At 46.9% G+C, this 25,446-nt stretch overlaps 1 protein-coding gene across 5 annotated transcripts in view; it reads right to left on the bottom strand.

Moving 5' to 3' along the window:
- Positions 1 to 25,446, bottom strand: part of APBA2 (amyloid beta precursor protein binding family A member 2) — a 100,806-nt gene that overhangs the window by 58,630 nt on the left and 16,730 nt on the right. Inside the window, exon 2 of one of the 5 annotated variants that reach the window (XM_083412760.1) lies at positions 14,438 to 14,604. The exons of the other annotated variants lie outside the window; for them this stretch is intronic. The gene's annotated coding sequence lies outside the window, so the exon portion shown is untranslated. The remainder of the gene's footprint in view (positions 1 to 14,437; positions 14,605 to 25,446) is intronic. 5 annotated transcript variants of the gene reach the window in all.

Consider the following 25,446-nt stretch of genomic DNA (forward strand, 5'->3'; position numbering starts at 1 on the left):
TGGGGCTGGCGAGGGGGAAGCGCTGCTTTCCCCCCCGCCAGCCTCAATGCCAGGATGGAGAGTAGCAGGAAGGCGTCGCGCGCCTTCCTGCTGCCCCCCATCCTCTGGGGCTGGCGAGGGGGAAGCGCTGCTTTCCCCCCCCGCCAGCCTCAATGCCGGGATGGAGAGTAGCAGGAAGGCGTTGCGCGCCTTCCTGCTGCCCCCCATCCTTTGGGGCTGGCGAGGGGGAAGCGCTGCTTTCCCCCCCGCCAGCCTCAATGCCAGGATGGAGAGTAGCAGGAAGGCGTTGCGCGCCTTCCTGCTGCCCCCCATCCTCTGGGGCTGGCGAGGGGGAAGCGCTGCTTTCCCCCCCCGCCAGCCTCAATGCCGGGATGGAGAGTAGCAGGAAGGCGTCGCGCGCCTTCCTGCTGCCCCCCATCCTTTGGGGCTGGCGAGGGGGAAGCGCTGCTTTCCCCCCCGCCAGCCTCAATGCCGGGATGGAGAGTAGCGGGAAGGCGTCGCGCGCCTTCCTGCTGCCCCCCATCCTCTGGGGCTGGCCATGGGGGAAGCGCTGCTTTCCCCCACCGCCAGCCTCAAAGAGCAGACTCTCCTGGCTTCAGCGGAAGCAACGCAAAGCCTCCGGAGCGCAGGCTTCGGAGGCTTCGCGTTGCTATCGCTGAAGCCAATGAGCCTGCATTCGCCCCATAAGACGCACACACACTTCCCCTTCATTTTTGGAGGAGAAAAAGTGCGTCTTATAGGGCGAAAAATACGGTATTATATTATGATTATTATTATTCCCACACTGGCCAACCAGATACTTGTGGCAAGCCCACAAGCAGGTCTGAGCACAACATCTGATTCCCAGCAACTGGTATCCAGAGGTATTCTGTCTCCAACAATGACCTTAAGAAGTTTGCAAAAGGGTAGCTTTTGCCTTCCAGATGTGGCTGGCTTACAAATACCAGCCTACCTGACCATTGGCCATGCTGGCTGGGAGACATGGGAGCTTGAGATCAACAACATCTCTGTTTATGTTGGCAGTTTGTTGTTGAAAACCCGCTTTGAAGTTTGTTTACAATCAAGATGTACTTTTCTGAAATAATAATAATAATAATAATAAAATAATAATAACAACATCTAGGGGGGACACTGGCTATCCATGGGTTTCATTGTCCTTTTCTGCACCGCTCCCAGCTTCATGAAACCCTTTTTTGAGACAAGTCAGGTCAGATCAGTGATTTTTGGGGGTGTGGAGAACTTCAGCATCCCAGGCTATACAGAACATGAGGTATTTGACAATACACATTTGATTTCCTTGTTGGACTTTATAAAAGAGGCTAATTGGCAATGGTACTTGCAATTGAAATGATACACATGGCATGAGGTAGTAGAAAGACAGTATCTGATATGAACCAGTTGCCTTTTGGGATGTGTGGGCTGAGTGAGAACTCTCGAGAAGGCTCTGTGTAAATGCAGCATGGAAGCAGATCGCTAATGTCTTTGCACTTACTGATATAGCTGTAAAATAATGTTATTTTGGCCTGCATAATTATGGGCAGAACAGATGGTGGAAGCTTAAAACCTTCATTAAAAGGGGGGGGGGGGACAGTTTGCCAATGTCTCAGTAGTCTTTTTTTTAAAAAGTAAAAAAAATATGTACTTATTCTTGTACATTCCAGAAGGAATCCATATTGCTGTTGCAAGCAAGATAGTGGATTCAGACCTCGATTAAGGAAATAACATTAACTGGGGGGGGGGGGAGAAATAACATTTAAAAGGCAGCGGACATAATTCATCTTTTTCTTGCTGAGAGACTTCCTATTGATGTTTAATGCTCTCTCTCTCTTTTAAAGAAAACAATTTCAAAAAGTCTTACAGAAATGAAGTATAAATCATAGTTGGGTATGTTTTGCCTGGAAAAGAGGAGCCTGAGAGGAGGTACGGCAGCCATCGTCACCGTTCTAAAGAGCTGCTATGTGGAAGATGGAGCAAGCTTGTTTTCTCCAGCTGTAGAGCAGGCGTAGGCAAACTTGGCCCTCCAGATGTTTTGGGACTACAACTCCCATCATCCCTAGCTAACAGGACCAGTGGTCAGGGATAATGGGAATTGTAGTCTCCAAAGATCTGGAGGCCTGAGTTTGCTTATACCTGCTCTAGAGGGTAGGACTAGAACTAATGGCTTCAAATTACAAGACAAGAGATTCTGTTTGACAGTGGAACAGACTCCCTTGGGAGGTGGTGGACTCTCCTTCCTTGGAGGTCTTTAAGCAGTTTGGATGGCCATCTGTCGTGGATGCTTCAGCTGAGATTCCTGCATTGCCGGGGTTGGACTAGATGACCCTCAGGACCCCTTCCAACTCTACCATTCTACCATTTTATGAGTAATGTATAACAAACATTGAACTTTAATGTGCACAATGTCTCTTGCTTCTCTGTTTCCCTACTTTAGCCTTTCCTTTCAGATCAGCTTGTGCCACACCCATCCTTTGAACTCGGCTCCTTTTGCCTTGACTCTGGAGTCTGGGGACTCAGCTATACAGCTGCAAATAAAACATTTTAAATGTGTTGTAAAGTGTAACTTACAAATGTGACATTTGATGGCAATGGTGAGCTATGGCAAATTCAATATATTTTTCAAAACATTTTCTAAAAAAGCATTTTCACAGCATTTTTTATATGTGTGTAGATTCTACCTAGGTCTTCTGCGACACTCTCCTGGCTTCTCCTTCCCCCTGACCTCTATGCTTTTCTCTCTCCCGTTTACCAGCTTCACTGATGTAAAGGTAAAGGGACCCCTGACCATTAGGTCTAGTCATGGCCGACTCTGGGGTTGCGGCACTCATCTCGCTTTATTGGCCGAGGGAGCCGGCGTACAGCTTCCGGGTCATGTGGCCAGCATGACTAAGCCACTTCTGGCGAACCAGAGAAGCGCACGGAAATGCCGTTTACCTTCCCGCTGGAGCAGTACCTATTTATCTACTTGCACTTTGGCGTGCTTTCGAACTGCTAGGTTGGCAGGAGCTGAGACAGAGCAAAGAGAGGTCACCCCGTCGCGGGGATTCGAACTGCCAACCTTCTGATTGGCAAGCCCTAGGTTCAGTGATTTAACCCACAGCGCCACCCGCGTCCCATTCACTGATATACAGTATACACTATAGTGAACACTATTCACGTTTTCCCCACCCAAATTCTTAACCAAGTAGAAGGGCATCATAATTTTGCTAAGTTTCTGATTTCTGCCCCCACATCTTATGTTTCAGTTTCCTGGGCTAATGTTTTGAACCCCCCTGGGTGCAGCAGCCTCTAAAACAGAAGGAAACCACTGTGTGCTAAATACCCAACACAAAATGGCTCAATTGCTTTGCAGGTAGTTTTAATGTTTTATTCCCAAGAGTCAGTGAAGAAAACCTAATGAAAGCTTTAAGCAGATATGAAAACCATGGTTGTGTTCAGGTGTCATGGTAAACTGACAATTTGGGGGGCATTAACAGCATTCCATTGTATGCCCCCATCACTTCCTCCATGGCATAAGTTGGAGAAACAAGCCAAAATTAAGCACAGCTTCCCATGAAGTCTAAAACCAGGGTTGTGGGTTGCTTTCCCCCAACAAATCCTTAAATGGATCCTGTTGCTGGCTTGTTGGGCCTGGTTTGCAAGTGAAAAACAACCCATGATTTTGTGTTCAAATGCAGTGGGAAACTGCAGCTTCTGGACTTCAGTCTGATCAGGCTGTCAGCATGATACATGTCTGCGTCAGCCCCAGGTGAGTGTCTGTGGACAAGATACAACAGTGTGTCTTTAGTGGGTCCTCACTTCTCCTTCCGCTGCCTATTCACTTGTTCTATGCCTATGAGACCCTACCCAGCATGTATAAGGACAGAGAGAGGAGAAACAAGCCAAGAGAAGGATGCTCTCACTTGAGTCACATCTTGCATGCCAGAGAAGGCAGGGGGAGCAGGGACAGTTGGATCTGTAGGTTTGGGGGGGAGCAGTGGGCCCCCTGGAGAACTGTGGGTGTTGACAGGCACTCAATGATTCTGACCCCTGAAATCCATTCTACTCTTCAATTAACCACAATAAGCGAGAAATGTGCATACTTGCCCTGAGCTTCCTAGAAGCCAGGTAAGAATTTAAATATGTAAAATAAATATAGTATACTGAAAAGTTTATGTTTGGGTACACACACATGAAAAATTGGTGTTGCTTCTGAGTTTGGAACTCTTCCCCATTACATACGCTTCAGGTTACATACGCTTCAGGTTACAGACTCTGCTAACCCAGAAATAGTATCTCAGGTTAAGAATTTTGCTTCAGGATGAGAACAGAAATCGTTCTCTGGCGGCATGGCAGTAGCAGCAGCAGCAGCAGGAGGCCCCATTAGCTAAAGTGGTGCTTCAGGTTAAGAACAGTTTCAGGTTAAGAACGGACCTCTGGAACGAATTAAGTACCGTATTTTTCGCTCTATAAGACGCACCAGACCACAAGACGCACCTAGTTTTTGGAGGAGGAAAACAAGAAAAAAAATATTCTGAATCTCAGAAGCCAGAACAGCAAGAGGGATCGCTGCGCAGTGAAAGCAGCAATCCCTCTTGCTGTTCTGGCTTCTGGGATAGCTGCGCAGCCTGCATTCGCTCCATAAGGCACACACACATTTCCCCTTACTTTTTAGGAGGGAAAAAGTGAGTCTTATAGAACAAAAAATACGGTACTTAACCCGAGGTACCACTGTACTATAAGGCATCAGGCTCTGCACATGGAGCTTGAATGTTTCACAATCACAGCTTCATCGACCAGAAGCTCCATTTTCTAATCCGTTAGTTCTGGCAGTCCAAGATTCACTCGGTGGTTTACTAGCTTCATAAAAGGCTCTGGGCATGCTCCAGGATCCCTTCCAGCCAAGCCGGCTACAACAAGCAGCAAAATACCAAGCAGCTGGGGAGGCTCTCCAGAATGCACACATTTTATTTTTTTAAAAGAAGTTTTAAAAGCTCCCAAACTCTCCTTGCCTTTCCAGTGCTGTTTGTGCTCCAGTTCCAGATGGCATAAGACAAGCTTCACAGCTTAAGGGGGAAAGAGGCTGCTTGTTAGCAGATTGCTTTTTGAAAGTCCTTGGTGAGCAACGTTCAAAATCTTCCCAGCTACACTCACAGATCTTTCTGACTGCCAAAGCGTTGGCATTGCAGGGTGGACAGCATTCATCAGCCAGAAGAGAAAAGAGGGGTTGTGATTCTCACAAGGGTTGCACCTTTAACAAATGGTTCACTGATGTAAAAGATGCATCGTTCCCCATTAAAACAGAAATGTTAAAGGGGGGAAGCCATTTCTTAATTTTGATAATTAACAACATCATTAATTTCATTATTATTTTATTCATTCATTTTGTTTCCACTCATTCTCTAAGGGGGACACAGCTATGATTCTGTTGCCTGTAACTTCTGTGTTTCCATATATGAGAGCCCATAATAATATTAACATCAGGAAGAACTCTCTGGGGGTAAGAGCTGTTTGACCGTGGAACCGTCTCCCCTGGGAGGGTGTGGACTCTCCTTCCTTGGAGGTTTTGAAGCAGAGGTTGGGTGTCCATCTGTCAGGGATGCTATAGCTGAGATCCCAGCACTGCAGGGGGATAGACTAGATGGCCCTTGGGGTCCCTTCCAACTCTACAATTCTATGACTCTATGAAACCCTGTATTCCTGTACAACATACATCACAACTTATAACAACCAGTGTTTTTTTCTGGAGAGATGCAGGGGTATGCATACCCCGAAACATTTTGTGAATCTAACATGAGAAGAAACTAAAAACTGACGGTGAATCATCAGTTCTGTTGCTACCCCTGATGGCGGCCTCATTTCCTGTCATGGTGTTTCCTGAGTCTCAGACGGAAGCCAGCGTTTAATGTGTGAAGTAGGAGTTGGAATCTAGCATGGTGATTGGTCAGTTTCATTGTTACCACCCCCAATGGCGGCTTCATTTCCTTTCCCAGTGATTTTCGTGAGTCAAAATGAAAGTAACCCTAAACAAAACCCTGTATATCTCTACCTCTGCATACCTAGGGATGGATAGATACCTCCTATCCACACACATCTACCTACCTACCATACCTATATCTAAAACCACAATACTAATAACAACCATGTCAGGACTGGATACAACCAATTTTTTAAAAAAACACACAATCACAGTTGGAGTAAAATTTCATTCAAAGGAAAGGCCTGTCAAAATCAAAACATCTTCACTACAGGTGGTGACCAAGTTGCGCAGGCATTCCAATCCTGGCTGCTGCGCATGTCAGTGGAGAACAAATAAGCACACCCTGCCCCATTACTTTACGCCACACCCCCATAACACTCCCCACCACCCATTCTGCCTTCTTCTGGGTCCAAAAGGACCCACACGTCAGCTGGACATGCTCCAAATGTTTGCCGCCTGTACTTATGTGGGGGGGAAGGCCAACCATGAGGGGACAAAGCAGGCCTCTTTGTAAGGAGGGAGTTCCATAATCTGGGTGCCACATCCAAGAAAGCCCTGCTTTGTGTCCCAGAAAATCCAGAGAATCCTAATGGAAATAGGGACAGAAATTGCAGGTGGATGCTTATTCATTCTATGTCCAGTACAGAAATCAATCCATTGAATACAATCACAATTCACTGTTGTTGATGCTTTGCGTTGAAATAAAGGGAGCAAAATAACGTCATGGCAACACAATTTACATAACCTATGTTCCATGTGGGGAAAGGCTGTCCATCAGAGATATCCTGGCCCCAAACCCTGACCAGTAACCTCAAGCTGTTCCGTTGTAGAAACAAATAAATGAGAAAAGAGCATGCCACCTGAAACTCGCGCCTGTCTATGCCATTTGCTCCTGTAAGAACCTAGTTCCCTTTGTTTGCAAGTTTCATTTCCTACGAAGCAGGAGCTGTAACTGAAAGCGCTCCCCATACCTTCCCCATAAGGCACACCTTCTCCCTTAGAGGAGTACCATGACACCACCGCTGATCATGGGTCCATCTAGCCCAGTGATATCAACAATGGCTGGCAGCGGCTCTCCAGTTTCAGACAGGAGTCTTTCCCCTTCCTGGGGATCAATCCTGTGGCCCTTCTGCATGCACAGCAGCCTGGCCCTACGCTGGACTGCTCAAGGTCTTTCCCAGGTCATAGGTTATTTGTTTCTTTCTCCACAAACCAGTGGGAACTGTTCACACAGCTGCTTTATTTGAGACATAGATTTGCCACAACAAATATATAATTTTTTTACTTTGGGAATAAAAAGAAAGAAATGGGATTTATTTTTTTAAGCAGTCACTGCACCTTCTTCCCCCTGATTTTTGCCTCACTCTGCAGAGCAATGTCCAAAGAAGTGAAATGTCTTAAGGTACATCTCACATGTTTCTTCTTTCATCGTTCCAAATCCCTTTAATATTCAGTCCCCAAGATGCACAGGAAACCACCTCCTCTTGGGAAGCCACAGGCGTGTTGACAATGGAAGCCTCTGTGCCCTCTTTCCAACTGGCTGTTCATGTGCCATGCCATTGTGAGCAGCAGCTAAATTATTCCTGTGGCTTCAGAGAAGGTGAAAGCTTTAGGCTAAATGGGGGAAAGGAAGAGCATGAAAATGGAGGTTGGTTGACCCACAAAGGGAAGGTTGAGAGCCATCCATATCCAGAGAGAAGGGGAATGCAATTTGTGCAGGGTATCAGTCAATGACCTCTGACAGACAAACTCTTCTAGAAGCGAAAACGCATTTTGAAAAGATTCTCCACAGTCATTTGCCTAGGAAGTAGATTATCAGCATGAATTCTGTGTAGGAGCACAGGAAGCTGTGAAAAAGGAAGATGGTCTTTAATCATTTACATGGGAAGCTGCTTTATAGAAAGTCACACCATGGATCCATGTAACTCAGTACTGTCTACACTGACTGGCAGCTGCTCTCCAGGATTTTTGGTCTACACAACATGACAAGTACAGGAAGCTGCCTTATACAGTCATACCTCATGTTACGTCCACTTCATGTTACATACTTTCAGGATACGTCCTGCGGCGACCCAGAAGTACCAGAAGGGGTCCCGTTCGCAACCAGAGGTACCACTGTACTGAGCTCAGACCATTGATCCACCTCGCTCAGGGACGCCCACCTAGCTCAGAAATTTCTCCTCCAACTGGCAATAACTCTTCAAGGTTTCAGGCAGCGGGATCTCCCAGTCCGACCTTTAGATGCCAGGCACTTTGGACCTTTTGCATACCACTGAGCCGCAGTCCTTTCCCAATCAGAATCTTGCAGAACAAGCAAAAACAAAAACCCACATGTCCAAACATGAAGGTTGCCCTGGCATAGGTTTGCCTCCTCTGTGGAATCCAGGCATTTGCTGTTTAAACAGTACAATGGGCTCTGATTCCTGGGGCCAGAAAAACTGGCCACGCACACCAGTCGGAGTGGCAATGTCTGACTGGGAGCTATTGGTGCCATGCGCTGCTCAAAAGCTGTGCCCTGAGATCAGAGACCAATGCCGACATATAGTAGGCCTAGCTGGTAAATGATTTAAACATGAAAACAATTATAGCCATATTTGCAGATAACAGCAACATATCAAGAGATTGTTTAATGCTGTATTGTGTTTTTAATATTTGGTTGGGAGCTGCCCAGAGTAGCTGGGGAAACCCAGCCAGATGGGCAGGGTATATATTATTATTATTATTATTATTATTATTATTATTATCGAATTGTCAAACCTAACTTAAAGGCACGCCATGTGTTAAAGACTACTATAAGGAACTCAAGATGACTTGACTTCAAAAAGATGCAATTCCACAGCTGAGAAGAAGTAAGAAGCCTTCTCTATCACAGAACTTCTAGAACAGGCTTCCTCATCCTCGGCCCTCCAGATGTTTTGAGACTACAATTCCCATCATCCCTGACCACTGGTCCTGCTTGCTAGGGATCATGGGAGTTGTAGGCCAAAAACATCTGGAGGGCCGAGGTTGAGGAAGCCTGGGATAGCTACTACAACCCAGGGTCAGCTCATTAGACCCAATGCATTAGGCAGTAAAGGGGGCAGGATCCCAGCTGCTCGAGGCCAATTCATCCCCTTTTCCATGCAGGTGGATGAAACAAAAGTATCTCCCTTTTGCTTTGGAAGCCAAAACACAACTGCCTCCAAAGTCGGGCCGGGGTGAGGTGGGGATTAATTATTGCTGAGGGCAAGCAAAATGTCTGCAGCAAGTGTCCCAGAGTTCATATAAGCCCAACAAGCTCCAAGCCCTGGAATTTTAAAACCTGCAGACAACATGAGCTGGCGAACTTTACAGCTTGACAGCTGCAGAAATTCAACCAGGACAGGTTTACGTTTAATTACTTTCTGCCCTCTGTCACAGGCTGCTGACCTGCATTTAGAAACCCGGACGTCTTAGCCCAGTGAAAAATGAGAACAGCTTCTCCCCTTTGCTCCTTCACAAAATGTCAGGGGAAGAAAAGGCTGATGGATAATTCAACCTGCCTGCCAAAGACACAACTTCACTCGGCAACCTTTACCTGGTCAGGGTTTCAATTTAGACAGTCCCCTTAACATTACCCTGAGGAAATAGATGGGTTACAACAACCACCACCACCATCTTCTTTGCCACACAAAAGATGGCAAGTGCCACGTAATGACCTAGACCAGAATTAGACAAGTGGAAACTTATTCTTCCCTTTAAGTCTCACCACCCCTTCTTGACTGGCTTTGGTACTTTCTCACACATCTCCTCAGTCCCTCTGTTCATCAACAGCAACCTCCTTTGAGCTAATTCTCCTACCTGGGCTCTCCTTCTCCCGCCGCTCTTAAACACCAGACTCTTGCTCTTGAAGACGTGCGAGTCGCCTTCTCTTTGTCCTGCCACGCAGTAAGTCAGACCATTGGGCCCTCTAGCTCAGGGTTGTCTACACTGGCTCTCCAGAGCAGTGGCTCTCCAGAGCATTTCAGATAGAGGTCTTTTACATTCATGTATTAGACTGGGGTGGGACGCGGGTGGCCTACGACTTGCCAATGAAAAGGTCAGCGGTTTGAATCCCTACAACGGGGTGAGCTCCCGTTGTTCCCTCCCAGCTCCTGCCAACCTAGCAGTTCAAAAGCACGTCAAAGTGCAAGTAGATAAATAGGTACCGCTCCAGTGGGAAGGTAAACGGCGTTTCTGTGCGCTGCTCTGGTTCTCCAGAAGCGGCTTAGTCATGCTGGCCACATGACCCGGAAGCTGTAAGCTGGCTCCCTCGGCCAATAAAGCGAGACGAGCGCAGCAACCCCAGAGTTGGCCGCGACTGGACCTAATGGTCAGGGGTCCCTTGACCTTTTATTAGACTGGGAGCAACACAGAGGGGGAAATTGGTGGTTTTACACAATCACAAAGGTAAAGATAGTTGGAGGGTTGCTGAGAAGGGTAAAGTGGCAGTTTCAAACCAGGTTTGAGTACAGTCAGAAGGGAGCTTGGAAAAGCTCAGCTGTGTTAGCTTTTGTATTGTACCCATCTGTGCTATTTCTTCTTGTTAGAGTTGGCTTAAAAAACTCCTAACCTCTCAGCATTCACCCATCCCTGCTTTACTCTAACTTCTGTTCTTTAAAACCTCCACATTGTTCTTCTCAGTGTCTCTCCAATGCTACTTTGCTCAAAATCATTCCATTGTTTTAAATCACATTTTTCCCCTTTGGTGGAAAAACTGTCGCACTCCCCCCCCCCCAGGCCGTCCCTTCCGCCCAAAAGTCATTTATTGCGGAGATACGTTTCCCTCCCGCTTCTACCTTTTCCCTCCTCCTTTCTCTTTAGACCTTGGGAAACAGGCAGTGAAAAGAGGATGGTGACGCAGTAGTGCAGATATAGTACAGAGAGAGAAAAAATAGTCTCTTCAACAACAGATCCCAGCCCATGCTGGCAAATTCCAACACACTCAACCTGAGAAGAGGGAAAGAGGGAGGGGAGAGCAAGGGGGGGGGAGAGAGCTCTTCATTTGTCTCTCTCCTCCCCACCTCCTCTTCCATCCACTATTGCTGCCTTGTGAGCACATCCATCATGCACAAATATTCTAGCATCACTCATTTCTCCCTCACTCTGTCAACTGGTCTCCTTGTCTCGCTCTCCCCTCCCTCTAGGCTGACACAAGCAGTATTCATCACAAGCCTAGAAATGTACAGTGTTTAGGTCTGACAGCCAATTAAATATATTTTAGCTGATTAATTATCTGTCTTCCAGCTGATCAAATCCATTTGCATATTCCCAAAAGCTTAAAGTGTTTCTTAAATATGATATGTTTGTTTTTCCTGGTTAACGCAGGAGCGCAACAACCAACAACACAAAAGAGGAACAATCTCTGTAGCTGCCTTGCCATACCAGACTGTCTGCCACTTCTTGTCTTGTTACTATTTTACAGTACAGAGTCCTTCCAGAGCAGCCTTTGCCTACCTGGGATCCTCCAGACATTTAGGTCCCTTCAGCCCAGCAAGCCTGGACGTGAGTGGTTGTCCAAAATATAAGGAGGGCACCAAGTGGGCAAAGGGTGCTCCACACAGTGACTCAGTCAGCTGCCCTCCTTTCTGTTGACATATGTAATAAAACATCTGTAGCCACTGTCCTCTTATTATTCCACATATGTCCCAAGGCAATGTACAAAATGTAATAAAAACCACCACAGAACAGTCACCAAACAGCACAAAATGCATCTGGACAGGGCTGTTGTTCCGCAGAGCAGGGGCAGCCACACTAAAAGCCCTGCTCCAAGTTGCTGCAGAGTGGGCTCCTGAGATCTTTGGAACTCAAAGGAGAAACTCTCCTGCAGCATGCAAGGATCTAATGAGTATATAAGGGATAAGGTTTCTTGCTTACACTCCTATCCAAACCCTACTGTTTATTCTTAAAAATAAAGACCATGGCGAATAATTCCTCTCCCCTGTTCCTTATTATAGAAGCACACCAGAGCCAAAATAGGCTAATAAATAGTACCTTTAAATTGCAACCTGGCAAACTGAAATTGCCAATCATGGATCAGCTGAAGTTTCAGTTAATTGCTGGGGGAAAGCCTCCAGGCCACCCTGCAACATCCAAAGTGACTTTCTCAAGACTTCCAGATAAACAGTCTGGTATGTCTGAATTGCACCCAGTCCAGAGCAAGGGCCTCCAGCCTATGCTTCATCATCAGCCATCTTCTCATTCTGTCTGAAAGTGGCCAAGTTTGTGATACCAGCAGCAACAGTAAGTTGGGTTTGATGCAAGATCTCACCTTCTTGCATTATGGGACCAGTGCAGCAAGTGTCAATACCCTCAAATAGCTGAAGGGGTGCTTCCTTCCACACAGACGGACAGTGGAGGCCCTCTTAGCAGCACCTCTGCCCTGTGAAGCTCAAGAGACTGTGGTGCGTGACACACCCTATGGAGGCTACCCTCCACACACACACACACACACACACACCCCAGACTGCAGAATGCTTTCCCCTCCAAAGGGGGTGAGGCTCAGCCATCGTAAATCTTCCACCAATGAGTCAAGGTGGGGAGCCTTTGAGGTGGAAGGAAATGCCCCTCCCCATCTGTAGAGCTGTTACTATTTCAGGTAAGTGTTTAAATATGTTGCTTTCATACATTATATTCATTCTGTATGGAGCCCACCATTGGCCCATAAAGTGGACAGGTGAGAAAAACTCATAAGAATTAAAAACACACCAACCTGGAGCCCTCAAGATGTTTCAGGAATACAACTTCCGTCAGTCCCCAGAAGCACAGGCAATGGGGTGAAATGCCCAAAGGGCACCAGGTTAGGGAAAGTTGGTCAGTACAAATTAAGAAGTGCATGGTGAGGGGATTGAGAGAAGATAAATAAGGTGGCAAATACAAGTACTGTATTCTTAGGCTTTAAATGCTGACTTTTGCTTTCTCCTAATTGTATTCTCGGGTTTCCTAAAGCACAATTGATACGTTAAAGATGGTGTTTAGCAGACATCAGGCGCACACTGTCTAGGGCTGCCATACGTCTGAAAAATTCCAGACATGTACGGAAATTGGACGCCTAAAATGGCAACTGGGGTAATATTTGAATTTTAATAGATGTCTGGAATTTCCCACACATATGGCAACCCAGGTTTTTCTTAGGTTTTCTGGTTGTGTGTGTGTGTGTGTGTGTGCTACCGAGCCTTTCTTTCTTGTTTCAGGCACCGTCAGCATCCCTTTTGCCCCGTCCTCCCCCTCCTGGAGCATCTGCTTGGCCCACCGCTTTGGCCCTGCCCTTTGGAGGGAAGAGAGAGCGGGGGACACATGCAGACATGGGCAAAGCGAAGTGCTTGGCGGGGAGGGCCTGTGCCAGGCATGGGGCGCCCCCTCTCTCTCTCTCTGGGCTCCCGGGGTGGGCGGCGAGGGGATGGTCTCCCCTCCTTGAGGGCCTCTTCGGTCCTTCTCCCCCGGAGGTCTCCAGGTCTCCTCCCCACCTGCCAGCCTCTGGTGTTGCTGCTCCAGCGCAGCCTTTGCGCTCTGTCCCTTGCGCGTGGGGTGGGGGCTCCGCTGAGACCGGGGCTGTATCCTGCTGCCATTCTGGGCCGTCACCACCTTCTCACCCGCGGCTTCTTCCTCCCTGCCCAGCAGCTCTCAGTCCTGCTCCCCTGCGCACAGGCCCCTCTCCAGGTATTCTGAAGATGGTGGCATGGCTTTGAGCCCACCTCTAGACCTTCTCAAGAACTTTGGGGGTGTCAGGAATGTTACTTTTTGAAATGTGCCAAGTCTACATACCGCCAAACAGTCCCCCCCAAACCAGAAGCTGTCACCCTTTTACCTCCTTTCCATCAGTACAAAGAAATCAGATGAGCAGAACCTTCAAGGCAGCCAGACCTCCAAGTCAAAGCGGCCAGTTGTGGAGGAAGAGGAGACCATAAGGACAGGTTGCAGCATTTGGGACTTCTTATGTTCAGTGAAAAGAACAGTCCATTTAAAGTTAATGGACTATGCAGAGATGGTGAAGTTGACAGCAAAACTAAGAGATCAAAAAGATGAGAACTTTGTTGAAAAGTGGAGGTTCTTTTCAGACTATTTGAGAAACAAAACTACTGTCAAATGAAATTGCATACAGGAAGGAGGTAACAGGCAGAGGAAGGAGAATAAATAAATGACTATAATATAAGTTATAATACAATAGAAAATAAATGGTAGTTATAGCAGCTGATAAAGGAATACAACAGGAACATCACAGATGTAACGATGGGAAGTCAAAATGTAAGAAATTATTATACCGAAAGTGAATTGAATAATGTCAATTTTTGTGTAAAAAACTAATAAGAATTATTTTAAAATAAAATAAATAAATAATACAATTCATTAAAAAAAATCTTAATAGGTGTGAATAGCAGTCTGAGGGTCTCACAGAATGGTTTCATTTCTGAGAAGAGCTCACAGAGGAAGAGAGTCAAAGCCTAGGGCTCAGTGCCAGTTAGGGCAACAACTTGAGGTACTTGCCTTGTCATAATGCAGCAGTTTCTGGGATCTGAACTCCAGAGAGTCAGGGATGCTTCCTGAATGAACAAACAGTACTCCTGCCAAGATGTGCCAAAATGCCAGTGCAGATGCTGAACACGCTTGCACTGACAATCAGCCTAAGCAAGGCAACCTGCAGCAAAGAGGGTCTGGGGTGGGAGTCAGAGAGACAGATGGAAAAGTCCAGGGGGCTCCCTCAGCCCATCCGACTGAGCCACTCTGCTCAGCAGCCCTGCACAAGACCCACCAAGGCTTGACCCGGCACCTGGGCTTGGTGCTCTTCTGGGTGTTTGCCAACCTCCTGCTTTTGAAATCCCAGGCAGGCAGCAAAAACAGGATCATGAAACTGAGAATTGTGAGGAGAAGGGCATTCTCAGTGCCCAGCAAAGTCAGGCCCACCAGCTGGTTTCACAATCTGCAGGCCTCCTGCTTCTCAGCCGGGGTGAGGAGGCCACTGAAGACTTTCCCAGGGGACAAGGGGTGTGGTATCTGAGCAAGCTTAGGATCCCCTCATCCTCTCTCTTATCTTCATTCCAGTGCCTAAGCTGCACCTCACAGCTTGCAGTATTTGCCAAATAAATAAATAATTCACATGCTCCTAAACTATGAAGGATTACGCTAATTAGAATAAACTGGGAAGACATGAGAGAAAGAGGAAGGGGCTGGTGATATTTTGTCAGCTTAACACCAAACTAATTTATGCTTTAGGGGAAATATTTGAGATTTCTAATTAAAAATCTCTACAAAGCCTGTTTTGGAGAGGGGGCCTCTCATCACTTACATTCAAGGACATTAAAAGCTGCTGCTGCCTTTTCCTTGCCTTCTTCGCCAAGAAGTTCTCTCTTTGATTTTTTTTCTTCTTCTTCAAAAGGAAGAGTTGAATAACTCTGAATACCAAACTGGAGGAGGAAGGGGGTGCGGCAGCACCCCCCCCCCGGGATGCTCACTCCGGCTCGCCCCTCCCCACCCCGGGTGCACAGCATGTGCGCCCCTCTGGGTGCCAGAGCAGCTAGCTCCGCCTCTGATACCAAAGAAGCTTGATTCATAGCCAGTGTGGTGTAGTGGTTAAGAGCGGTGGTCTCATAATCTGGGGAACCGGGTTCGCGTCTCTGCTCCTCCCCATGCAGCTGCTGGGTGACCTTGGGCCAGTCACACTTCTCTGAAGTCTCTCAGCCCCACTCATCTCACAGAGTGTTTGTTGTGGGGGAGGAAGGGAAAGGAGAATGTGAGCCGCTTTGAGACTCCTTCGGGTAGTGATAAAATGGGATATCAAATCCAAACTCTTCTTCTTCTTCTTCAGACTGCAGCAAAATCTTCTTTCCAATGTCCCATTCATAAACAAAAGACCCATTTTGTATTTTTTGGGTGGTGAGGAAGAGGAATCAATTTCATTTTTTGAATATTCTCCAGCAGTAGTTGCACTCTGAGTAATCCCACTGAAATAAAGGGGCTTAAATTCATCATTTTCAATAAGCTTGCTCAGAACCGTAATCTACTTTAATTTCACCCTTATAATTCAAACAAGCTATGGTCTCCCCAAGTTCAGAGCATCACTGAGCACTGTGGAAGCCCAAAGTCTGGGAACCCAGAGCACATGCAAAGGGCAATTGTACTTTCCAATTGCATCTGAACAGGGCCATAATTTGGATCTGCCTTCCCCAACCTGCTGCCCTCCAGATCTTATTGAGGTGAAAGTTTTTATCTTCCCTGAACCATGGCCATGCTAGCTGATGAGAGTGGTAATCCAAAACATCTGGAAGACACCAGGTTGTGGAATGCTAGCTTAGATTTTAAGTTTGTTTGTTTTTTAAATGGCTTATCCCCATTAATCCTTGGGAATTTCAGTACTTTAGAAACCAACTGTTCCACTTTCAGCCAAAGAGCCAAATGACCCCCCCCCCCCAGCTGCCTTGAGGTCTTTCCCCTGGCAACCATGAAGCCTGAGGCCTTTCCTATCCATCACTCTCCTTGATTAAGAGATGGGGCCTGAGCTAGACAGCAAAGTCTCCCCACCACACACACAAATATGGAAATGGTTCAACTACAACTTGGTAGCTGTCCTACACCTTACACTAGAGTTGCCTAATGTTTGGCCCTCCAGATCAGGGGTGGACCTTGGCAATATGGCACCCTGTGCAAAACCAAAATTTAATGACCCACTCCCCACCAGCCTTCATGCCTCCTTCCTAAAGCTGGGTAAGAGAGGCACTGGGCAAGCACTAAGTAGGATTTGGGAAGGAGGCAGGAGGACTCTAGGAACCTGTCAAAGCCTCATGGGTCCTTCCCAGAACAGGGCAAGGCACCCTCCCCCTTGGTGCTGCACCCAGTGCAAGGAAACCAGTCATGCTGTCCTAACTCCAACATCATCTGGGTGGACACAGGTTACCCAACCCTGCCATAGTCACTTCAGAATTTAAAACTTGTTTTCCAAAGTGTCCAGCCCCTTATGGTTGTGGAGATGCACTACTGAAATTTTGTACTGCAGGTGGGGACTTCGTAAGATCCTCAATAGTTAGAGATGAGGCTTTGGTGACTTGTTCAGTTCCTTGACCCCATTCCACTAGCAAAAACAGAACTTATGCAAAATAGAAACAGACACACATGAGAGAGAGCGAGAGAGAGACTGTCATAGAATATGGTTGGCCAAAAAATAAGAAGTGGAATACAGTGGAACCTCGGGTTTAATACGCTTTAGGTTACATATGCTTCAGGTTACAGACTCCGCTACCCCAGAAATAGTCCCAACTTTGCTTCAGGATGAGAACAGAAATCGTGCTCCGGCAGCGCGGCAGCAGCAGGAGGCCCCATTAGCTAAAGTGGTGCTTCAGGTTAAGAACAGTTTCAGGTTAAGAACGGACCTCCAGAATGAATTAAGTACTTAACCCGAGGTACCACTGTACACAAAGTCCTGTTTAGGACTTTCCTTCCGTTTTTTATTTCCACCACTGATGCCTATCCCTGACCTAGAGACAGAATTCCCAGTTAAAACAGTCAGCCGGCTGCCAAGAAAGGTATAAACATTTTGCTCCCTTTCCAAGCCTTTGCTAAACGTGCTTTTTTAAATCACCGAAGCAGATGGCATACATGCCTTTTTCACTGACAGTGAAACATATGGTGCCTTATAAAAGGTGCTTTAGGAAGAAACCACAATCACCTAAAGAGATTAAGATGCCACAAACTCCTTTCATTTTAGCTATCAGATTACATTTATTTATGAGACTATAAAATGAAGGCAAATCCAGGTTTGTTCCAAGCTTGCTTTCTCTTCTCTGGAGAATAGGGCCCAAACCAATGGATTCAAGTTACAAGAAAGGAGATTCTGACTACACATCAGGAAGAACTTCCTGACAGTAAGGACTCTTCGACATTCAGGAGGTTGTGGACTCTCCTTTCTTGGAAGTTTTAAAGCAGAGGCTGGGTGGCCGTCTGCCATGGATGCTTTAGCTGACATTCCAGCATTGCAGGGGCTTGGACTAGATCAAACATGTCCAACGTGTTGATTGCGATCCACCGGTCGATCGCAGGATGGATTTTGGTTGACCACACAACCAAGGCCCCCCTCGCCCATGGAATAGCTGTCAACATTGCCCTTTTTTTAAGGGAAATTCCCTTATTCCGAATAGGATTCCTCACAAGAAAAGGGAAAAGTTGACAGCTATGGCCCATGGCTGCTGGGGCCCCTCATCGCGGTCGAAGCCCCTCCGCAGGCGGCATGGCCGGTCGAGGCTCCTCTTAGCCGCGCTGCCTCACCGCAGCAAGCGCTCTGGCTGGCGCTGCCTCCGCCTCCGCCTCTTCGTGGCCGCCTTTAGCGCCTCCTTCCCGCTCCAGCAGGCAGGTGCTGCAGCAGCGCCGCTCCCTCCACGCCCCGGAAAGGCGGCAGGCGCCTCCCTCCGCCCCCAGCAAGCCCCAGCCCCAGGCAGGGAGGGGGCGGCCGAGGAGGCACAGGCTCCGTGCAGGCTGCAGCGCTGCGGGGGGGGGGGCACAGGAAGGAGGGGGGCATGGAGAGAGACGAGGACGCCCCTCCCCGCCCCCCCTTCCAGCTCCAGCCTAGCTGCGTTTATTCGAAAGTAAGGCCCGCCCCCGTAAAGGGGAAATTCGGGGTGTGTTGGCTTCCCGCGTGTGCCAAGGGCCCTGGGAGGGGGCTGATGTGGGGGTAATAATTTGTTATTATTTTTATCATCATCATCATAATTTATTATTTATACCCCGCCCATCTGGCTGGGTTTCCCCAGCCAAATATAATATGTTTAAGTTGAAGAATGACAATGGGAGAATGTGGCAGATCCCTGCCAGTTTTTGATACTGGATAGTAGATCACAGCCTACTGGAGAAGATGGTCCCTTCCAACTCCACAGTTCTGTGATTTTATCATTCTAAAACAAAGTTATCAGCCCCCTCATCTTACTATACACTACAAGAAAAATGTAATTTTCTTCAGCAGCACTGAATACATAATCAGGTTTATTATTATAGCCTATTAGGATTACAGGAGATGTTCCTTGAAATCATTTCACAGGGTGGGGAGTGAAGGACTATCACATAGAGACTGTTCCATTTTGCCTCATACAAATGACTTCACTTGCTGCAGATCTAAACACTCCATCATTTTGTGGGGCAGGGGGAGGAAATGTTTTCACAATGACAAGACCTGTTTATTCTCTGCCATCCTTTGGCAGAACATAAACATAACCAATGCTGTCAGAAATGGACCAAAGTACATGTAAATCACAGCTATATGTGCCAAGAAGCAAATTTGTTTTTGCAGACTGGGAATGAGACCTAAATTTACTACTAGCCAGAAAAAAAGTGTGCAAAGAGAGAGAAATGGGGGTGTCCAAATGCCAGCGTAAGGGCTCAGTTTGGCCCTTGGGTGCTCCTTGTCTTTCCCACCCACCAACAGAGCCCTGGATTCAGAGAATCCTCCATATATTTTTTATAAACCTCAGTAGCATTTTCTGTGAGGCATGGATCATCAGACAACATGGCATCTTAGTACTGATTCTGTGGCCTCTGTGACCTCGAGGCACAAATTGCAACTGGTGACCGTTAAATCACTCCGTTCCTTTCTCACAGGGGAGGTGATTCAATGGGCAAAGTTTGGGAGGTGAGTCAAAGCCCCCCAAATAAGTGCTGCTATTGGCATCCGCCCTAGTGCTTTGGACTCCTCCATTCCAGAGAAACTGGCATGGTGCTGGGAGGCCAGAAAGCATCTAAATCAGTGGCTCCCAAACTTTTTCAGGGCAGTGCCCCCTTGGTTCCATAAATCCATCCTCAGTGCCCCCTCCCCTAGGCAAAGACATTATTCAGAATAGCAGTTTGCACAAGACACTCAGGTAAACGATAACACAATAAAATTCAAATCAGTAACAATTAATTTCAAACTCAAAATCTGTTAGATAGTGGATAGACATAACAGACGAAGCAGAGATTCTCCAAAGCAACTCTTTATTTGTAAGCTGTCACAGAACTGAACAGCAAACAGCTCAGCCAGTCTGCTTTTATAGGCAGCCGGCTGTCAACATTGTAGCAACAACAACCCAGCGTTTCCCGCCTAAAGTAACTGACGTGGACCTGAGTGAAAACTACATACACGATACTCCTGGTGGCCAGGGGGAGAACTTCAATACATAACAAAATCCAATTAAAGCTATTTAGTTTAATTCAAAAACACTGATGAATTGTGAACATAGTGTATATTGATTTCAGTAAGGCTTTTGACAAAATCCCCATGATATTTTCGCGAGGAAGCTGTTAATCAGATTCAAGATGACCTTAAAAAATTGGGGGACTGAGCCAAAACTAACAAAATGAATTCCATTGGTGCAAATGTGGGACGCGGGTGGCGCTGTAGGTAAAACCTCAGCGCATAGGACTTGCCGATCACATGGTTGGCGGTTCGAATCCCCACGGCGGGGTGCGCTCCCGTCGCTCGGTCCCAGCGCCTGCCAACCTAGCAGTTCGAAATCACACCTGGGTGCAAGTAGATAAATAGCGACCGCTTACCAGTGGGAAGGTAAACGGCGTTCCGTGTGCTGCGCTGGCTCACCAGATGCAGCTTGTCATGCTGGCCACGTGACCCGGAAGTGTCTGCGGACAGCGCTGGCTCCCGGCCTATAGAGTGAGATGAGCGCACAACCCTAGAGTCTGGCAAGACTGGCCCGTATGGGCAGGGGTACCTTTACCTTTACCTTAAGGTTCTACACCTAGGCAGGAAGAACCAGCTGCCTAAATATAAGATGGGGGACACCTGACTTGCCAGTAGTACATGTGAAAAGGACATAGGGGTCTTAGTGGACCACAAGCTTGACATGAGTCCACAGTGTGACTCATGTGTGACTCAGTGTGCAGCAGCAACCAAGCAAATACTATTCTAGGCTGCATCCACAGAAGTTTAGTGTCCAGGTCAAAGGAAGTAATTTGTTGTTGTTGTTTAGTCGTTCAGTCGTGTCCGACTCTTCGTGACCCGATGGACCAGAGCACACCAGGCACTCCTGTCTTCCACTGCCACCCGCAGTTTGGTCAGATTCATGTTTGTAGCTTCGAGAACACTGTCTAACCATCTCGTCCTCTGTCGTCCCCTTCTCCTTGTGCCCTCCATCTTTCCCAACATCAGGGTCTTTTCCAGGGAGTCTTCTCTTCTCATGAGGTGGCCAAAATATTGGAGCCTCAGCTTCACGATCTGTCCTTCCAGTGAGCACTCAGGGCTGATTTCCTTAAGAATGGATGTGTTTGATCTTCTTGCAGTCCATGGGACTCTCAAGAGTCTCCTCCAGCACCATAACTCAAAAGCGTCAATTCTTCGGCGATCAGCCTTCTTTATGGTCCAGCTCTCACTTCCATACATCACTACTGGGAAAACCATAGCTTTTACTATACGGACCTTTGTTGGCAAGGTGATGTCTCTACTTTTTAAAATGCTGTCTAGGTTTGCCATTGCTTTCCTCCCAAGAAGCAGGTGTCTCTTAATTTCGTGGCTGCTGTCACCATCTGCAGTGATCATGGAGCCCAAGAAAGTAAAATCTCTCACTGCCTCCATTTCCTCCCCTTCTATTTGCCAGGAGGTGATGGGACCAGTGGCCATGATCTTCGTTTTTTTGATGTTGAGCTTCAGACCATATTTTGCGCTCTCCTCTTTCACCCTCAATAAAAGATTTTTTAATTCCTCCTCACTTTCTGCCATCAAGGTTGTGTCATCTGCATATCTGAGGTTGTTGATATTTCTTCCAGCAATCTTAATTCCGGCTAGGGATTCATCCAGCCCAGCCTTTCGCATGATGAATTCTGCATATAAGTTAAATAAGCAGGGAGACAAAATACAGCCTTGTCGTACTCCTTTCCCAATTTTGAACCAATCAGTTGTTCCATATCCAGTTCTAACTGTAGCTTCTTGTCCCACATAGAGATTTCTCAGGAGACAGATGAGGTGATCAGGCACTCCCATTTCTTTAAGAACTTGCCATAGTTTGCTGTGATCGACACAGTCAAAGGCTTTTGCATAGTCAATGAAGCAGAAGTAGGTGTCTTTCTGGAACTCTCTAGCTTTCTCCATAATCCAGCGCATGTTTGCAATTTGGTCTCTGGTTCCTCTGCCTCTTCTAAATCCAGCTTGCACTTCTGGGAAGTAATAGTCCCACTCTATTCCGCCTTGGTCAGATCACACCTGGAATCCTGTGTCCACATCTGGGAACCACAATTAAAGAAGGATGTTCACAAGCTGGAACATGTGCAGAGGAGGGAGACCAAGAGGATCAAGGGTCTGGAAACCAAGCCTTCTGAGGAGCGCTTGAAGGAACTGGGTATGTTTAGCCTGGGAAAAAGGAGACTGAGAGGAGATATGATAGTCTTTTCACATATCTCAAGGGCTGTCACATGGAAGATAGAGCAAGCTTCTTTTCTCCTGCTCTGGAGGGTAGGATTCGAACCAATGGCTTCAAGTTATAAGAAGGGAGATTCTGACTAAACACCAGAAAGAACTTTCTGACAGTAAGAGCTGTTTGGCAATGGAACAGTCTCCTGTGGGAGTTGGTGGACTCTACTTCTTTGAATGGTCATCTATCAGAGATGCTTTAGCTGAGATTCCTTCAATGCAGGGGGTTGGACTAGATGTCCCTTGGGGTCCCTTCCAATGCTACAATTCTATGATTCTATACAATATGTTGTTTTCAACATGAAGCTCCTGAATCAATGTAATAATTTAGAATGGGTGTTTTATTAACAAGCAAACACACACACACACACACACACACACACACACACATAACATCCACCAACTGAACTGAACCATCTCTGAACAAGCAAATCGACAGGCTTGCTCTTAAGATCCTATTCATCTTAAAGAGACCACATACGTCATCATCATAGTATGAGTCTGTATGTAAAGGTGGCTGCACAACAGGAGGGACTTTTGTTGCCCCAGAGGGCAAGATTTCAACCAACGTGGTTATCACAAGGTAGCTGCATTTTGGCATTGTCTCAATCGCCTTTAACTTTTCTAGATTGCTTTGGTCTGATCCTGCAGGGCTCCTTTTCCATTCCTACCAGAGACCACCTTGGCTGTGACTCTGGGAAGACCTGCTCCCTGCCTTGCAGGCCTTTCCCCCTGGCCTGGGGAGGATGGGGCCCTGACTGACTCCAGCTACAAAAGCTGAGGCTGCTGAGCAGAACCTTGGGTTCTCTAGGGGTTTCTTCCTGGGGAGGTCATGTTGCTGCTGTTTTTGATATTAATTTTTTGTATATTTTAGATCTTATTATGATTTATGCAGAAATTGTTCAATTTGGTGGCGTACTTTTTGATTTTTTATTCATTGTTTGCAATTGTGTATTTTTTAATGTTATAAGCCACCTTGAGCATAGTTTGAACTGTGAAAAGCTGGCATAGAAATAAAAGTATGTGAGTATTGCTACGCTGGTTCTCTCTTTTCCAAGTCTCCTCTCCTTCCACCGTCTGGTTTTAGGTGGATGAGCTTGCAGTCAAGGGCCATTTCGAGTTATTTCTGTGCAATGCCCAGACTGTTTTAGAATAGGCATCACAGTTCAGGGTAAACCACATGTTTTTCATGCAAATCCCTGGCACCTACAAATAAATAGGGGGGGGGTCTTCAGATGGGGGGACTGTGACAGACACTCCCCTCCAGCCTGTGGGACTAGGAAGAGCCACTGTCTGTGCAGACAGTGCTGAACTAAATGGACTCAACGATCCGACAAAGCAGGAGGCAGTGTCATTTGTTCACAGAGAAGACAAAAAGGATGTGCTAAAATGTATCCAGAAAGAAAAAAGAGCACATTGCCCCTGTTCTCAAACATTTATCATGTGAGATATAAATAAAACAGAAGGGAAACGCTGCTTTTGCACGAAACACATCTGATTTCATCAGTGCCAAATTTGCCAGACAGTTCAGCCACATCATAAGCATGCTAATTCCAAGTCCTTGCGAATCCCGGACAGCTCTCAAATCAGCTAAGCCGCCTTATCGCAGTTGCACAGGGGGACCAGTGTGTACCAGATTTTAATTGCATTGTGCGGTGGACGAAAAAGGATCTTCAAGATTACCGGGCACTTTGTATACAGAACACTAGAACATTTGCCCATTTGAACTGGCAGCCTGGAGACAAGGCCCTTCTGGGACAATTCACATTTTAAGATGCATGTGACACAATTCACGACTCAAGGGGTAGGGTGGGTGGTTATGATGCCCACCCCCCCTCCCCAGATTCATTTTTAAAAGATGCTGTTGTATATGCAAGTGGGTGGGAGTTCGAAAAACCAAACAGCTGCAATAACTGCACATGTCAGTTTTTAAAGACAGGCCAAAGAAACAAGGTGGAATATGGGCAACTACTGACAGATGGGACCAGATCTGACTCCCTAAGAAGGTGGGAGCCCTGAAGCTGGATCAGGCCAGTGGCTCATGTAGCCCAGCATCCTGTTCCCAGAGTGGCCAACCAGATGCCTCTGGGACGCTCACAAGCAGGACCCGGGCACCAGTGCCCTCTCCTCACCGGGCATTCAAAGGCATATGGCCACTGTTACTGGAGGCATCACAACCACCTTCACCAGCAGCCATTTACAACTTTACCCTCCATGAATTTGCCAAATTTTCTTTTAAAAGCATCCAAGTTGGGGGCCATCACTACACCCTGTGGTAGCAAATTCCAGAATTTAACTCTGCAATGTGTGAAGAAGCCCTTTCACTTGTTTGTCCTGAGTCTTCCAATGTCCCCCAAGTTCCATTCCTGTGAGGAAGAAGAAAACACTCTTTTCACTTTCTCCATGTGTTCTACACACCTCCAGCACATCCCCTCGGACTCACCATTTCTCTGTACGAGTGCTTCTCCAACTTGGGTCCCTTGCTGTTGTTGGACTATAACTCCCATCATCCCTGACCACTGGCCCTGCTATCTAGGGGTGATGGAAGTTGTAGTCCAACAACAGCAGAGGACCCAAGTTGCAGAAACACCGCGCGACTTAAAAGGCCCAAATGTTGTGTGTAAACTTTCCTTACACCGTAAGGGATTAACGGAACCAGGAATACAGCCAATGCTGCAGGAACAGGTGACAACAAGAAGAGTTTAGAAGGTGTCCACCTAAAGGAAGGGAGACTGAGCTGCGGCTGTCAAGATGCTGCTGTGCTGCAACTCCCATCAGGCCCAGCTAGCACTGCCAATGGAATGGATTTATGGGAATTGTACTTCAGCAGCATCTGGAGAACCACAACTTCACTACTCCTCACCAAAAGCAATGTTTCTCGTTCCAACTATTGCTGTTTAGCCCTGATATATTTGCCTACAACAGTAACACAATACCACTAAGAATCTAAGACTGTCTCTGCTGGATCACAGAAGCTTACCAAATTTTTGTGAATTTTTGGGTGCTGTGAACAAAATTATTACCCAGCTGTGGACTCTGCAGGTTCCTTTTCCTTATAGACCAACATGTTTACCCTTGTGTGTATTTTCACAACAGTTTAAAATTGCACAAAAGATTGATTCAC

This window comes from Podarcis tiliguerta (genome assembly GCF_965153285.1).
Source record: "Podarcis tiliguerta genome assembly, chromosome: 14".
NCBI classification, from domain to species: domain Eukaryota; kingdom Metazoa; phylum Chordata; class Lepidosauria; order Squamata; family Lacertidae; genus Podarcis; species Podarcis tiliguerta.